Below are 12,928 nucleotides of genomic sequence, written 5' to 3' on the forward strand. Positions count from 1 at the left end.
CTTTTAGAGTTAAATGTAAATAACTTTGGTGTTTTTCAGTCTTTTGGATCATCAAACTGATGGATTGTCTCCATTAGTACATTTAATTGAGGATTGATTTTATTGGACACTATCAGTCTGCTGTTATGTAATTCTTGTTCATACAAGATATGATATGAGCCCATGAATCTGGAAATGTTACAACAGTTATATGTATAACTGTGGAAAATTAGTGAGACAGTTTAGATTCACTTTGATGGATTCTCAATTTGAATTAGTTGTATTTAATTTAGTAGAAGGTTTTCATTGCTTGTCCCCTAAGCACCTTTCATTAGTACTAAGCTCATTAACTTAATTTTTAAAAGTGACACATTTCTACATGAGAAAAAGGAATATTAAATAGGAAAGAAGTGTGGGCAGAAATCGGTCACTTACCACGTCCCTCTCTTGGCTGCCAACATTTCTCATTCTTCATTATGCTTATAATATACCTATTGCTTTTTTGGTGTAAAGTCAGTGTTCAGTAAAAATGCCACTTTAATTGGTAATGTTTTCTTCTTAGAATTAAATTGTCAAATATTCCAAACTTAGGTGAATGATATGAATGAGACAATAGTGTTATTCTTTTTCACTGGGATGGATGTGTGGTATTTTCTAAGTAATTCAAATTCTAGTAGGCATGACTTTCGACTTTATATCTTTAGTGTTTGAATCCAAATTTACCTAAAGCATTTTATTTATTAGATGACCAATGCAGGAAATTTATTATGACATCATTCACAATCTTATTTCTTCTAGTCGAGTACAATAACTAAAGATATGTAAACAAGTGAGAATTTTTATACAAAGACCCTTTTCCTTTAGTTCTCAATTAGCATATTTGTTTCAAAAGAGGAATTAAATTTACTTTGAAATGTTCTCTCAAAATTTGAAGAATTAAGATATCAAGATGATGTCATTTTTCTACATTGACTATCAAAAGGAATAGTTATTTGAAGCATTCAAAGAACAAGTGATTTTTAATTGACATAATTTTCCGGATAACCTTTCGTCAACCTTGAATTCATACTGAGAAGCAACAGTGAAATAATAGAAGTCCTTGGAAAAAGCTTTTCTGTTGTAGAGTATTCAGATGGCCATGGGTGCTCCTAGAGGTGATTAAGCAATTATTAATGTGGTGATAGCTTTTGTGTTATGTAGGACTGGAGCATATTGTGATTTTATTCCATCATGTCACTCAATATTGAATTAAGATACCTAAACCAGAGCAATTTCATCTAAGGATATTTATAATATATTAGATGATCGTATTATTACTAAATAGAACATGTTTGAAGCTAGTGGGTTTTCATATTTTTACCTTGGTTGTTTAGCAGTAGAAGTTTTTTTTAGAATCAAACAAGTGATTTTAACTTCATGTACTTCATGTAGTCTTAAATCCCTTGAGTTGCCAAGGAAACCATAAAATGCTTCTGCTTGGATTATTTCGAGTTGCTAAGAGAAAAGGTCTAAAGTTGATGATTTAATCTTGTGAGTATTTTTGCCCTCTGTATTGGACAGTTAGTTATGTAATTAACATATGACTAAATATCTGGTCATAGGATTTGAAAGTATTAAATGTTGCACCTGATAGAAATCAATTTATCTTCATTGAAGGTTTATGTAACATTGCTTAAAGATGTTTTTTTCCCTTGTGCAGTTTGCTGAAAGGAGGGGGAAAAAAAGCTGTCTCTTTTCTGAAGGAATGTATTCATAATGTGTTGCTAATAATTCAAGCTGACTCAAATAGTTCTGATTCAGGAATCCTTTCTAACTAAGGAAACTACTCCCACTCATAACACTTTACTTCTCATTGCCTGAAGCTTTCAGTGACTCCATTACCTATTAACTTTTAAGAGTAAGACTGTTATATTAGTGTTAATGATTCTCAAAACAAAGCAAAGCACATTTTAATTATTAGATTCCAAGAAACTACTCTTATTGAAACTTATTTCTAAGTTTCATCAGGTAAATAGTTCATGGCAAACAACAGTCTAACATGTTAATTACTTGTGCACACATACTTATATCTTAAATAATAGTACAGGCAGACCTTACTTAACACAACCTATACATTCCAGAAGGCTTCATTGTAAATCAGATATTTGTAAATTAATTTTTTTTAAGTACATAAGGGAAACTTAGATTTTTGTATTGAATACTTAAGGTATCTATTTTATATTTCAATGTCATATTTTTTAAAGTGAGTTGTAATTGTGAAATAATTTTTAAATGTTTAAAAATATACATGCCCTATCTCTAGGCTGCCAAATTTGTGTTCAAAGTGTCAAAAGTTTAATGGAGCTTTGGGCTTTTGATAGAATCAGAGAGCATTAAAGGACCTCACTAAATAGTCAGTGTCTTGAAGTATTTCAGTATGTTAAATGGGTCCATGATTTCATCACTGTGAATATTCTTTCCATTGACATAGATCCCATGTCCTGTATTCTTTAGTAGACTATGTTCCTGAATTAATGTGACATTGTAGTGCTGAACTCCTCTAAACTGAAGCTGGTTAAGCTTTGTAGAACCTGCCAGAGCTTTTGCCCTGGTGCCCTGGGTTACTTCTACTCCATGGTGAGATATTACCTCCTCCCTTCAAGTAGCATTACATATCCCCCATCCTAATAAGTGAGTACTTGTCTCTTATTATTTCATCAGTATTTTAGGTTTTTTCCCCCTTGGCTTTTGGCCTCTTGAACACCAAGGCTAAGTGTTCTGTGGCATATGGATATAGCTGGATTATGTTCATGATTGATTAGTTGAGGGGAAGACAGGGAGGGAAGGAGAGAGAGAGAGAGAGAAGAAGAAGAAGAAGAAGAAGAAGAAGAAGAAGAAGAAGGAGGAGGGAGGAAGGGAGGGGAAAGGGGGGGGGAACGAATGCAAGTACACACCACCGTGGCAACATTGCTTAATTTTGCATACATTCCCTTTTTTTCCCCCATAAAGTTATTTCTGAGCAAGAGAAGAGAAGTGTCTAATTTTGTGGAAGGAAGAAGGGAAGCTGTACTAAGGGATAAGGAATGCCCTTAACTTCCTTCTATTTATTCTATTTGCCCATGGCAACCACTTTAGTACTTAACTAAAAGTTGCTATTTTATATCATATCGGATATATAGAAATATATGTCTATGTCTATGTCTATGTATACATATATGTGTATGTATATATACATATATTTATATAGAACTAGCATGGTGCAATGTGAAAAGCAGTGAAGTTGTTTTTAGTAGACCTGGGTTTAGATTTCATTTCTGCTACTTACTAGCTATGTGACCCTATGTAAACAAAGCTTCTTGATTTGTATATTGGAGATAATACTTCTACTTCCCAAAGTGGTTGTGAAGATAAAATGAGATGTGTGTGAATTGCTTTATAAGCTACAAAATGTTTTCTTTGTGAAATCTATTTTATTCATTTTTTTAGCAAATTAAGTTTATAATTTTATAAATAGATTCAAACAACAATTTTTTCCACATCAGGCTTTTGTCCACCTTAAGAAGGAGTTCTTGTGTCTCATTAGGACCTTTCTGATAAAGGAACATTCCAGATTAACTCTGTTTTAGTGTTGACTTCCTGATGAATCAGGTTATTAGTATATCTGAAAGAATGTCATAATTATTTATAACAGATGATCCAGAATGGGCTTTCAGCTTTGTTACATTAAATCTTGTACTTTAGATTCTTTGATTCTAAGCCACTTTATTCCATAGATTAGGTCTGTATTTTAGGAAGCACCATGCCACAGATGTTTAGAAACTTCAGTTGTTGAAATGAGAATTTTCTCCTGTTCTGCCTTATCATGAGTATCCTTACTCAGGGCAGCTAGGTGGAGAAGTAGATAGAGTTACCAGCCTAGACTTAGGAAGACCTGAGTTAAAATTTGGCCTCAGATACTTTTTAGTTATGTGACCTTGGGCAAGTCACTTAACCCTGGGCAAGTCACTTAACCCTATTTTCCTCAGTTTCCTCATTTATAAAATGAACTGGAGAAGTAAATAGCAAACCACTTTAGTATCTTTTCCAAAAAAAAACCCAAATGTGGTCAAGAAGAGTCAGATGTTATTGAACAAGAACCTGAGCTTACTAGTTTCAAAAATTTAGTTAAAGATGTATATGGGGGGGTGGCTAGGTGGCGTAGTGGATAAAGCACTGGCCCTGGATTCAGGAGTACCTGAGTTCAAATCCGGCCTCAGAAACTTGACACTTACTAGCTGTGTGACCCCAGCAAGTCACTCAACCACCCCCATTGTCCCGCAAAAAAAAAAAAAAAAGAGATGTATATGAGAGGGCAACTAGGTGGCACAGTGGATAAAGCACTGGCCCTGGATTCAGGAGGACCTGAGTTCAAATCTGACCTCAGACACTTGACACTAGCTGTGTGACCCTGGGCAAGTCACTTAACACTCATTGCCCCCCCAAAATATATATATGTATGTGTGTGTATATATATATATATATCTTATGATGAAATCACAGCAGATAACAGAGAAAAAGATGTGTTGATATGTTAAATGAAATGAAAAAATGAGTCTTCTTCCTTTACAAGTTTTCCTTAATGGAATTGGAGGACAGTTTGCCATTGGCTGGCAGGAGATTGGCTACACCCCTGTTGACCTTTAAAATGCTAGCTTCTCAGCTCCGGAGACAGTCAGCTTTGGAGAACTTTGTGGTGTTGAAGCTAAAATTCTAGCTAGTCTGTCTAAAATATCTAATGAGTGGTCGCCAATAAATTATAAGCTTTAGCAAGAGTTAGGCTTTTAAACATTTATTAAGGAGAATAAGAATTTGGTAAAGAGAGAGAGAAAGGCCTACATTCATCTATCTATTAAAGGGAGAGCGCATTTCTAGCTCCCTTCTCTACCAGCGTCCTCAGGAAGAGCGTGAGACAGAGCGCCCAGCTCCCCCTTCCTCCTCCCACCAGCCAATGTCACTTCCTGACGCCAAAGAAAAGCTGTATGGCCTTGCTCTCAAAGACCTTCCTTTCATGGCAGAGCTTTTCTACAGTAAGTCTCCAGCAGGTGGCGTCATTCTAATTGTTACAGTGGAATGTGACATCTAACAGTCTAAAGGAAAGCCACCTATGGAGGAAGAAACCAGCTCCTGAGAAGGAATTGTTCTTCCCTTCTTGTGGGAAGAGAGAGGGAATCTCTCTATCCCCTTCTAGTTGTCCATGGTATCCTGCAGCATAGCTTCTCACCCTATAGGAAACTTCATACCCATCTAAGAGCAGGCTCAAGGAATTAAGTGGGGTCAATGTAGGCAATTCTGAGGACAGTGACTCCTAGTGCTAGAGAAGAGAACCAATTATGGATTTGAGAGACAATTATCCCTGGTACTTTGGAGTTGAACTGTGAAGAGGCACTGGCCTGGGAATCCCACCTGAACAATCTGCCTAGCAGAGATGCTGTGCCCAGCCAGAGAGGAGTATGAAGGTTCCACAAAAAGAGAAATGACAATAGGGGTCCTATAAGTGCTGAGTAAATCGCCTTGGACATAGGTGTTCCCTCACTACCTGTGTTCTCTATCAAGGGTCCTACTCTTCCCACAAATACGATGTGGGAGCAGTGAGCTGAGGTTTATGGGTCAGCATTTATTAAATGCTTATTGTATGCCAGGTACTGTGCTAAGAACTGGGAATACAAATACAAGCAGAAATAAAGACAGTCCCTCCCCTCGAGGAGCTTACACATAAAAGGAAACTGAAAAGATCATCAAGGAGATGGCCAGGGGGTGGTATGAACTTCATTGCTAAAGAGGTTTCTAAGGCATGGTAGCAAAAGTAGAGAGTTAGGTAGGGCAGGAATGCAGCCTAGATGGATTTTTTGTGTGTTTGTGTGTGCAGTGACTGCTGTTAGTATGCTGTGAAAGTAAAGAGGCTTTGCTTTGAGATAATTATCTCCAGTGGCTTTTGGTTTTTTGGGGTATTTTTGTTTTTTGCGGGGCAGTGGGGTTAAGTGACTTGCGCAGGGTCACACAGCTAGTAAGTGTCAAGTGTCTGAGGTCGGATTTGAACTCAGGTCCTCCTGACTCCAGGGCCGGTGCTCTAGCCACTGCGCCACCTAGCCGCCCCCTCCAGTAGCTTTTAAAGGTGCATGTGCAGGAGGGGATTGTGGAGCTGTAATTTTTAGAGTACATATCCACAGAGAGCCTTCAAACCAAGTGTAGCAGTCATGCCTTCAAGGGACCTAACCTGTGAGTTTGAGTTGGGGGTTCCATACCTAGATGGCATATTACATGTATATCACTTCTGCCATACTGCCATTTACTTGTATGTGGAATGTAAAAATTTCTCTAGTAACACATAATTGTTCTTTTTTTTAAAAAAAGCCAGTACTTAATGCCTTAAATGAAACTTGACAAACTTACACACTTTGCTTTCCTTAATGTTGGTGTCAGCATGAAGGTTTATCTGTTTTCCTCATGTTATTTAATAAACATACATTTGGAGCAGAATTTTAAAAGCTCTCTTAGGGGAAAAACATTTCTGCCCAAAAAACCAACATAGCATTAATGTTCTCAGTGTTTGTATTTTACTATGTCTGTGAATGGATGAGTAAGTAAATGTGCTTAAATAAATCATGTATTAGCTGTAGTGTGTATAAGGACAGTGTTTAATTAGCCTCACTTTATTTAGACTGAATTTCTGAGGTACTTCATCTTAATATACCAGGATTCTTTAGAGATAACAATTTCTTCTGACAGTTTGGGAATTGTTGCCTTTCCCCCTTATAAATATCTGCAAGAGTCATCATAAATAGGCCTTTCTTAGGCCATGTTAAATTATTGGTTATTTTTTATATTTCACTTAATTTATGGCATTGAAAAATGAGCTATTGTTTTTAATTATCCTGCTGATCAGTGAAAAAATCTTTTCATAATGCCTCTTCATCATATCTCTGATTTTCTTGTATTAACATGTAATTTTTGGGGCATTTTCCCCTTTATATTGAATATGTTTCCTTATTATTTTTCCTTCTCCTGTAGTTTACTCCAGTTAATTAATTTTTCTCATAAGACCTGTATTTCTTCAAAATTTTTTGAAATTTGACAGGTTATTAATCTATTAAATTATTGCCCACCTGCTGACTTTTGATCAAGGTTTATTGATTGGATTTCTTTAAAGAAAAAAAATACAGCTTCACGTTTCTACCAAAGTACAGAAAACAGGCAAGATATTTCAGGGCAATTTTTCTATACTCCCTAGAGGAACTGTTGTACTGAGCATGTAGCATTCAGATTTCAAAAGGACTATATAAAAGAACTGAGCCTATAAGCCATCTGTAAGCAGTTGATTTCACTGATTTACTGTCACACCTCATATAGATTTACAGCAAGCAAATATTACGGTAGACTTCAAGTATGTTAAGACATTGGCCCTTAGAAATTTTTTGCCAGTTAGAGATATATGGCCCACTCTGCTCCTCCCACCCTCAACTTCTTACATACTGTCTCTTACACACTGGGTGTTACACACACAGACCAGTAACTATGCCCTTAGCAGTGATTTCAAACTCAAATAGAAAAGGGAGCGACTAAATTATATATAAAGATCCCTTTGGGACATATATTGACTTAGAAAACCACACATGTTTTTTTTGTTTTTTTTTGGTTTGTCAAAACATTAAAATCAGATCAGAACTACATTTTAATCAGGATCACATGGCACTTGGGGATGTTGTGGTCCTCACACCTCCTGTAGGCTGAGTGCTTGACACCTTTGTGGTAGAGAATTTAAATAGTAACAACTCTTGCTCTGAGGTCCATAGGGTCCTGATATTAAGATCCTCATATGTTGTCCCTTGTATCAGGCTGGCCATTCAGTCATGTTGAATTTTACTATCCTGCCATCTTTGTGCCAGTCGCCTTGTACTTTGCACAAAATACCCCCACCCCATCTGTAAAGGTATTTTATAGACATACATTTCAATGAACATGATCATATGTTAGTTTTTATAAATTATAATTTAATAAATATCCCTTGAGAAAATTCATCTTCCCTATGTTAAGGGCTAAAATTCTAGCTAGTCTGTCTAAAATAGCTAATGAGTGGTCGCCAATAAATTATAAGCTTTAGCAAGAGTTAGACTTTTAAGCATTTATTAAGGAGAATAAGAATTTGGTAAAGAGAGAGAAAGGCCTAGATTCCTATCTATTAAAGGGAGAGCACATTTCTAGTTCTGCTCTCCACCAGAGTCCAAAAGAAAGAGCCCCAGAGCGAGCGCCAGTCTTTTCCTTCCTCCTCCCACTAGCCCGCGTCACTTCCTCACACCAAAGAAAAGACTCCTGGTCTTGCCCTCAAAGACCTTCACTTCATGGGTGGAACTCTTCTACAGTAAGTCTCCAGTAGGTGGCATCATTCCAATCGTTACACCTAGGATTGGTGATTATGCTGACCAGTTTTACATGGTGTATAGTACTAAGAGCATATATTGATATTGTTTCCAAAAATTAGTGCAGACCAAGCCTCAGAAGACATCAATGGCAGTAAATTAACTATTTTAGCATTAGTTTTTTTCAGAAACATGTCTTATGAATTCTTTCCTATTATCCATCTAGAGAATAAAGAGACTCCCAAGAAGGTGCTAAATCTGATTTCTTCTGTCCTTAAATCAAATGGTACATACATCTAAGGAAGGTGGATAGTATCCAGGATTTGGAATTAGGAGGTCAGATCCTAGCCCTAAGACATTTTTGGCTTCATGCACTTTAAGTCTCTTAATATTTCTGAGCCTCAGGTTCCCATCCATTAACTGGATGCAGAAGATGGCGGGAGTGATCCAAGGATGAGGCTTGGCAGACAAAGTTTGACAATAGGGTAAGGCAGCAAGAGATTCAAGAGACAAGGAAAATGTAGAATAGAACTGTTGGCTAAGAGTTCAAGATGGAGAAGGGAGGAGAGTGTAGGTAGGGAGTGTAAGAGTGATGACATGGGAAAGAACCAAGGGGTCAAGGGATTGGAAATTATGATGAGAATGAGGAACAAAGTCTGGGGTTGCAAGATAATGGGAGAAATGGAATGATAACATCTAGTCCAAAGAATTGAACATTGTGCCGGCTTGGGCCCCAGTTACTCCTAGCCGATCAGGTACTGGTCCCCTCTCTAGTAAGCATTTGCCTAATCACTAGTGATTACCTATACTTAAGTCAAATGATTCAATAGGAATTTGTATAAGCCTATGGTTAGTTAGTAAAGATGACAGTGTGAATTCTTTTTTAAAAGTCATAAAAATACCTTTTTGTTGTTCTGTTTTGTTTCTAGAGAATTACTGAACCAAATAGAGGTTGGACTTTATGATCAGGTCTTTCAATTTGTCTGCAAATGCTATTCTGACATTAATGATCTCCAGTTTACTAATATATAATCATAGACTGTAACTTTCTTAGTTTCTGGTAGAAATTCCAGTCTTTGTTGGAAAGATTCTTTTTTCTGTTGATTTTTGTTAGAACTGAATGGGGGGGGGGAGGGAGGCAGCTAGGTGGCACAGTGGATAGAGCACTGGCTCTGGATTCAGGAGGACCTGAGTTCAAATCCCACCTCAGACACTTAACACTTACTAGCTGTGTGACCCTGGGCAAGTCACTTAACCCCCATTGCCTCACCAAAAAAAAAAAAAAAAAGAACTGAGTTGGGCCTGGCCTTTAAATTATCATGCTTATAAGTAACTTCAATATGGATTTCTTCCTCCCGTCTTCCTTCCCTCCCTCTCTCTCAAAAATCACTAAATTTGAACTGAATTTTCAGAAGAACCAAGGTTAAAAAAATTTAAGTTAAAATTAACTCTAAAGTTTATGGGCTCATAAATATAAGAGTCTGCTGCTGAAATACAAGAACCTTAACTTCTTTATAATTTTCAAAGTTAATTACATGGCAGGCTCCCTCTTCTAAAAAGTGAGAAAAAAAATAAAACATATTTCACTTAAAATCTGTATCTTTTTCTTGAACCTTGTAGTTTTAGCTTAAATATGATGGGCTGAAGGATGGAGGTTCATTTTGGGATCTTATCTGAAGTTCTCTTTTTCTTCTGTTCTGAAAGTCAACCACTTGACATCCTGTGGAGTATGAATGCAGTTCTTTGCTTGATGTACTACAGAAATGATGAAGGGGCTGAATATTATCTTAAATGCAAAAAAAAATATGAAGTAACAAGAGCTATTAACCTCAGTTGGAATGCTGTACCTGTGATGCAGAAATACTTAGAGGTAAAACTAAACTTTGTAGATGAGAATCCTATATAGTAAGGATAGTAAATTAAAATGGAGGGAAGGTAGTTTACCTTAAAAAGATCAGTGTATTTTTCTAATAAAAGATGATATTTATATAAAATTACTTTTAAAATTTAAGTATGATAGGCAAAAATCAACTTTTAAAGATGTCATTAATTTTTTAGCAGTTATGAAAATTATTTGAAATAGTTTAACAGATGGCAAAGAAATTCCATTTTAATTTGAATTAAGCAACATACCACTACAGAAAGATATATTAATCAAAAATTGAAGAAACTAAATTGTTCCAAAGCCAAATACATAGGTTATTAATGCTTATAAAACTACAGTTCTTTCTAAATTTATTTTATAAAAATGTTGAATTGAAATTTCTTCTGATTGTTGACACACAATCTGCTGTTTTTATGAAGGTTGGTTTATGCTGGACTTGAAGGGACTCCAGATATCTGTGGCCTAATACCACCTCCAGAATTCTTTCCTTGGAGTTTAAATCAGTTTAGCCTGTATTCTACATTCCACTGGCCAAGGAAACTGCTCAAACCCCAAGCTCTTTTTTGGACATTTCTCCCTTAAATATACCTGGTATTGATTTTCTGTTTTTTAATATACAAGAAAATGTTAGGCTAATCTGGTTGAGACAGTAGGCCATATAGAAATATACTCAGACCTGTGTCATCTAGCAATTTTTCATTGCAGAGTTTAAGTATTTTCCTGGGGAATTGTTTTCCTACTTACCTAAAATTTTATTTTAAGTAAAATTAATGGAATATAATCTTTTAAGGAAGACTATGTAACCATTTAAAATTTCCATGATTAAAGTTGGGCTATTTTCAAGTCTTTGGAAAATCAAATAATTACTTTAAATCCAGGTTGTTTTTTTTCCCCTGGGCTACACCCTAGTTGTAAAATGGTTCCACCCTAAACCAGTTTTAACTCAACGTTCTATGTCTATTTTTCTTCTCCACCCCGTATTCCAATTTCCCTAGACTCTAAAGCTGCCCTACTCCTCCCTGTGTTAAAAGCCATGTTTCTACTAAGCTGTTTTAACCACCAAGATCAAAGTACACTGCCCTTCCATTGGGGTGTAGTTTACACCATTTTATTTTGTCGTTTTCTTAAGTAGAGACTATCCAATTCTATAATATATTCATAGCTTCCTTTAAGAAAAAACACCAACTGTTGTACTATTCATCTTTTAAAAATTATTTTCTTATTTTAGTTGTTAAACCTTTCTGGTTATTATTTATTGTTTTGTTTTGGGTTTTTTGCAGGGCTATGGGGGTAAGTGACTTGCCCAGGGTCACTCAGCTAGTAAGTATCAAGTGTCTGAGGCCGGATTTGAACTCGGGTGCTCCTGAATCCAGGGTCGGTGCTCTATCCACTGTGCCACCTAGCTGCCCCCTCTGGTTATTATTTAAAGACTTTAATGATGAACTGAATTTTTTAAAACACTATAATAATGAAAATAAAGCATTTTGCCATACTCTTATCAGTTATTCCTATAAATGATTTGCCCAGACCTGAGGTCTAGTCTTGTATTTTATGTAGGGAGGAGAGGGGCAGCTAGGTGGCATAGTGGATAAACCACCGGCCCTGGATTCAGGAGGACCTAAGTTCAAATTTCTTCTCAGACACTTGACACTTACTAGCTGTGTGACCCTGAGCAAGTCACTTAACCCTCATTGTCCTGCAAAAATTTTTTTTTTAAATTACAAGAACAATGTGCAAAAGTAATCTTTTCTAAGATTACCCATTGGTGTTTCAAGAATCATGTTAAATGGCCTTTGAAATTATAGCTTAAGATCATGAAGTGTAGAATTAAAACTTTAATGTAAATTTCATAATATGAGGTCCATAATGTTTCTTATTGGATATAATCTTAGCATGTGTGGATATTGACTAGAATGTCAATTAATTATAACTGACATATTTTAACTTTGTGTTGTTGTTAGTTGTTCTCTAGGGGGAAATAGCTAAATTTTCAAAAGTCTATAATCAACACATAATAAAGAAAATCAAATTAATTTTTTATTCTAATCATATTTCAAAACGAGAGGGGAAAATATTCTAGAGAGAAATATGTAATTTTAAACTGGGTCTTTGTGAATGTGGTGTGAGGTGGGGTAGTGGTTGGCTAATTTAGAAAGAGATATATAACTTGGATTTTTTTTTCTTATCTCAGGGACCAGTCATGCAACAATCTATCATTGTCCTTTGTGTTTAAAGATGACATTTCTGGTGATGTTGCTACCCAAGTGTGCATGAGCAGCAATCTTTTCCACATTGAGACTGACCTCAGATTAGCAGCTGTGGCCACTACAGGTAGAATCCTGTTTTAACAAATACAATATTATTCTATTGTCCAGTTACATATAACAATGCTATTTCATGTCCAAGATTATAGCCCATATCAGCTCTGCTAATGTAGATATAACAAATTAGATTAAAGGAAAAACCCCACATAACAAATCATTCATGAGTCTTTATCCATTTAAAATTAAAGTCAGTCTATTTGACCAAGACGTCCTTTTGATATTATATCCTGAGTTCTTGTCTTTGAATAGCTTATTTGCTGTTAAATATCAATAAATTTGACATGCTTTCAAAATTTTTCTCTTGGCCTCTTTTCCCTCTTCTTCTTTTTGGTAAAGGGGTCTCCCAGTGGGAACCAGAAGGCTGTTAG

The 12,928-nt window shown here is 36.0% G+C and overlaps 1 protein-coding gene across 6 annotated transcripts in view; it reads left to right on the plus strand.

Moving 5' to 3' along the window:
* The window catches only part of ZBTB46 (zinc finger and BTB domain containing 46), a 184,076-nt gene that overhangs the window by 74,402 nt on the left and 96,746 nt on the right, over window positions 1-12,928 (plus strand). The window lies entirely within an intron of this gene.

Source organism: Dromiciops gliroides, chromosome 2 (assembly GCF_019393635.1).
Source record: "Dromiciops gliroides isolate mDroGli1 chromosome 2, mDroGli1.pri, whole genome shotgun sequence".
In the NCBI taxonomy this organism is placed as follows: Eukaryota; Metazoa; Chordata; class Mammalia; order Microbiotheria; family Microbiotheriidae; genus Dromiciops; species Dromiciops gliroides.